Source organism: Leptonychotes weddellii, unplaced genomic scaffold (genome assembly GCF_054177405.1).
Source record: "Leptonychotes weddellii isolate Sample4059 unplaced genomic scaffold, ASM5417740v2 HiC_scaffold_13874, whole genome shotgun sequence".
Classification (NCBI taxonomy): Eukaryota; Metazoa; Chordata; class Mammalia; order Carnivora; family Phocidae; genus Leptonychotes; species Leptonychotes weddellii.
In genome coordinates this window covers 1-5,052 of record NW_027718873.1, presented here as the reverse complement: position 1 = coordinate 5,052, position 5,052 = coordinate 1, and the positions used below count along the sequence as shown (strand labels likewise).

The 5,052-nt window shown below is 34.1% G+C and overlaps 1 long non-coding RNA gene across 1 annotated transcript; it reads left to right on the top strand.

The window, feature by feature from the left end:
* The first annotated feature begins 1,389 nt into the window (after positions 1-1,389).
* Positions 1,390-4,742, top strand: LOC145718315 (uncharacterized). The gene is made up of 2 exons (XR_014141720.1): positions 1,390-2,407; positions 4,630-4,742. It is a non-coding gene; the product is annotated as an uncharacterized LOC145718315 (long non-coding RNA).
* The last annotated feature ends 310 nt before the right edge of the window (positions 4,743-5,052 follow it).

Here is a 5,052-nt window from a genome sequence, read left to right as displayed (position 1 = left end):
GACGTTTTAATAATATTTGTCTTTCCAATCCATGAACATGGAATGTCTTTCCATTTCTTTGTGTCAATTTCAATTTCTTTCATCAGTGTTTTATAATCTTCAGAGTATGGGTCTTTCACCTCTTTGATTAGGTTTATTTCCAGAGATCTTATTATTTTTGGTGCAGTTGTAAATTATTGGTGTATAGAAATTAACATAATCTTTATGTTGGTTTTGTATCCTGTGACTTTATTGAATTCATGTATCAGTTCTAGCAGTTTTTTGGTGGAATCTTTTGGGTTTCTCTGTAGAGTATCATGTTATCTACAAATAGTGAAAGTTTGACTTCTTCCTTGCTATTTGGATGCCTTTTATTTATTTTTGTTTTCTGATTGCTGTGGCTAGGACTTCCCGTACTATGTTAAATAACAGTGGTGCGTGTGGACATCCCTGAGATGAGAGGAAAAGCTCTCAGTTTTTCCCCATTGAGCATGTTGTTCACTGGATTTTTCATAAAAGGTTTTTTATTAGGTTGAGGGTTGCAAGGAATAAATCCGACTTGATTGTGGTGAATGGTTCTTTTAATGTATCACTGGATTCAGTTTGCTAGTATCTTTTTTTGAGAATTTTTGCATCCATGTTCATCAAGGATATATTGGCATGTAGTTCTTTTTTTTTAGTGGATTCTTTTTTTTTTTTTTAATTTTATTTATTTGATAGAGACAGCAAGAGAGGGAACACAAGCAGGAGGAGTGGGAGAGGGAGAAGCAGGCTTCCTGCTGAGCAGGGAGCCCGATGCGGGATTCGATCCCAGGACCCCGGGATCATGACCTGAGCCGAAGGCAGACGCTTAACAACTGAGCCACCCAGGCGCCCCTTTTTAGTGGATTCTTTATCTGGTTTTGGTATCAGGGTAATGCTGGCCTCATGGAGTGAATTTGGGAGTTTTCCTTCCTTTTCCGTTTTTTGGAATAGTTTGAGAAGAATGGGTATTAACTCTTCTGTAAATGTTTGGTAGATTTGCCTATGAAGCCATCTGGCCCTGGACTTTTGTTTGTTGGGAGTTTTGATTACTAATTCAATTTCTTTGCTGGTTATCAGTCTGTTCAAGTTTTCTATTTCTTCCTGTTTCAGTTTTGGTAGTTTATGTATTTCTAGGAATCTACCCATTTCTTCCAGGTTGTCTTAGTATTCAAACAAATGCAAATTAGAATAGTAACACAGCATTTTTCAGTTATTAAATTGTTTTTCATATAGGCAGTTATATCTAATGCTGTTTGCGTTATAAATTGGTAATGACCTTTCTGGAGGGTTGTTTGACGGTTTATATCTAGAACCTTTAAACATGTAATGTACTTTTATAAATCTGGCTGAAACAGGTTTTTTGGGGGGAGGGTGGGATGGGTTTTTTTGTTTTTGTTTTTGTGTGTTTTTTTTTAAGTAAATTACACCCAGAATGGGACTTGAACTCATGATGACCCTGAGTTCAAGCATCACATGCTCTTTCAACTCAGCCAGCCAAGTGCCCCTAAACATACCGTGTTTTATGTATACTGAGGTTTATTTACCAAAACATTCATTACAGTGAAAAATGGAGTTCAGAAAGGGACTATTTCTTCATTAAAAATTATGGTCCTCAAAAAGAAAGTACAGGTATGATGAAATGTCAGCAATGGATTGTTTTATACAATGAACATTTACCGTTTTTTATTAAAGAACAGAAGGTGGAAAAGTAGAATTAGTGAATGGAAACTTGAGTTTGAGCAGCTTGGCTCTGAAAGGGAGTTAGTAAATGGGAGAAGTAAAGTAGTGAGTGTAAGAAGAAGAAAAACAGTAGGAGAAATTTGAAGATGTTTATAGACTACAGGGAAGAAACCAATAGGGATATAAAGATTTTGTGTGTCTATATAGCAGTGTATACTTTCCTTTAGGCCACTGTAAATGTTGAAAATAGTTGGAGATCCTTTAAGACTTAGACCCAGATAGTAGTGCCTTGCTTAAAAACACTTCCAGTGTATTTGTCTTTGAGAGGGAGAAAGACAAAAAGGAGAATGAGAAGGGGTGATGGCAAGAAAAGTGAAGAGAGAGAAACTACTTTATGAACTTAGAGGATGTCAGCCATTGAGGTTATTAGCCTTTGGGGAATTTTAAGGAGGAATCTGATTGATGACATGTAATCATATACATCCTAATATCCATTTCTTTGTCTTTTTCCCCTGGGTTAGCATATGGCTAATAGGATTTTCAACTAGATATTCAGTAATGATAATACATTTGTATTAATGCAGATGATGATCATGGTTTTCAAAAACAGTAAACTGATTATTTAATAAATTTTCATCTAAGGGAGGAAAAGACTGAACAGTTGTTGGACTGTAAACAAGAACTTGAGCAAATGGAAATAGAACTAAAAAGGCTGCAACAAGAGGTTTGTACCTGAAACTTTTATTATATGGGACCAGTAAGTAATTGGAAATTGATTTTTCTGCTTAAAATTTATAACCTTTACCTTAATGTTTTATGAGGTTACTGAGGCTTAAAGATGACTTTTTCAGTGTTTTTCTGTTCAAAAATGCCAGAGCCCTGGAAATCGTCTTTGGACTTTACTTTTTCTATATCAGTGATATTCAAACTTTCCTAGAATTCAAAGGAGCCTTTTAGGACTGGGGTAGTTCCAAGTTTCTCTTTTTATGTATTTGGCTTCTGTGGGCTGGGAAGCTGGAATACCTCGACTGTAAACTGTGCTGCTTTATGTGTATCTCCCTAAGTCTTTAGTCTCTGATAATGCTTTATGTTAACTTACAGATGACAGAATGCTTTTTAATTTTTTACTCTTTTCCTTTTAAGTATTAAGATCAAAACATTTTACCTTTTAAAAGTTACTTTTATTTTACTAAAGCTTTGTGGGTTTTTTTTCATCTTGAGCCAAGATTGTTTAAGAATTCACTTCTTTTAATGTTTGTAATGTTTCATTTTTATTTGGAGGTAGGCATGAAGTCTTCTTTTACCCATAAATGGTAAGGATTGTGGTAAGGCTAGACAATTATTTCTTCTCCTTACTTTCCCTAACTTGCTATTTTAAATTCAGGGAATACGCCACTTGCAGAATCCTAAACTGGGACCTTTTCAGATGAATGATACTGGGAATCATAATCTTCATTTCTAGATATGCTCTGACTGCTATTCTGCTTCTTCTTGGGAGCATGGTTTTTTGTATGTGTGCTCCCTGTAAAACAGTGGTTCTCAATCTCTTTGGTGTCAAGGCTCTTTTCTGCTATTTAAAAATTAATGAGGATTAGATCTACTGGTATTTTCTGTATTTGAAATTAAAACTTAGAGTTTAAAAAATATTTATTTAAAAATAATACTCAACCTATTCCATGTTAACATAAAAATTGTATGCTTATTACCATTATTTTCCAAAAAAAATTAGAAGAATGCTACTCTTCTACATTTTTGCCAGTCTCTTTTTTTTAAAATCATTTTTGCAAATGTCTTTAATGCCTGGCTTAATTAAAGACTACTGAATTCTCATATCTGTTTCTGCATTCAGTCTGTTAAGATATCACATGCCATGTAGCCTCTGGAAAACTCCACTGCACCCTCATGAGATATGAGAATGAAAAAAACAAATAATGTTTTAGTGTTATTATGAAAATGGTTTTGACCTCATGAACTCCCTGGAAGGGTTTCAGGGACCCACAGATGTCCCTGGGTCATACTTTGATAACTTGTTCTAAAGGATTACAAGAGAGCTTTTAAAGATTGAATTTTTGATATTTGTCTAAAATGTTATTAAGATAAGCACTAATCACTTGCAACTAATACTCACTTGGAAGTTTAGAAAAACTCAGCAGGATTTTGGTATGTTACAACATATCTGGATAAAAACATAATTTCTCTAAAGTAACTACTGATCAACTTTAGTAATACAGTTTGCTTCTTCTTTGTTTTCACTATACTGTATTTTAAAGTTTTGCACCTTTAATTAATTTCAGATGGTTATGTTAACTAGAGGTTAACTTATTTAAAAATATCCTGAGTAGTTTTTACATTCCTAAATAGTGATCATTATTTAAAAATTTGTATGTAAGCATGTTTGTATTTGCATATAAACATATTTTAAAATAATTTGTATTCTTGATTTTTTAAAAAAGACTTCATATATCTCCCCATTTTTTATTTGTTATTTTTTTAACAGGCTTTAATCCACTTAATGTTTTTCAGATGTGGTAGCCACACAGCTGGAGCCTGGGTCCTCTGCCCGGAGACTCTGGTGTGGGTCTTTACAGAATGGTCAGTGAATTCCTGATAGGGAGACTTGGTGAACACAGCCTCTTTCCAGAGGTCAGGGGTGAGATAGCTGTAGGTCTTGGAAATGGCCTCAGAAGTTGCCCAGGGTGGCAGTGCAGCCCCTGGTCAAGGTGTAGCAGTCGTCAGTACCGGCCATCATCAGTAGCTTCCTTATATCTCTCCATCTTTAAAAAAACAGCTTAATTGAGGTATAGTTTACATACTGTGAAATTCACACTTTTAAAGGATACAATTCATTGGGGTTTTTTTAGAAAATTCATTGAGTTGTGCAACCAGGGATTATCAGTTTGAAAATAGAAAATAATATTGGAAATATTAATATGTGTTTATATTTAGAACATGAATTTGCTTTCGGATGCTCGTTCTGCTAGAATGTACCGAGATGAATTAGATGCACTTCGAGAAAAAGCTATCAGAGTGGATAAGCTTGAAAGTGAAGTTAGCAGATATAAAGAAAGACTACATGATATTGAATTTTATAAGGCAAGAGTTGAGGTATGTTGCATAATTTAAGCTATTCATAATTATTTTGTTTAAAAAGTTAGGTTTTTCAAAATGCACGTAAAATGCACATAATAAATTTAAGGAACTTTTGAAATGTTGAACAAATTATAAATACTTTAAGTGCTTATTTTATGGTAGACCAGCATATTGCTTATACTTGTAAAAAGGGATCTCTGGACATTATTAATTTTATTGAACTGTTTGGAGTTCTTTCATTCTTTTATTTAGGTGAGGAAGACTTGAAGTCCTTCCCAC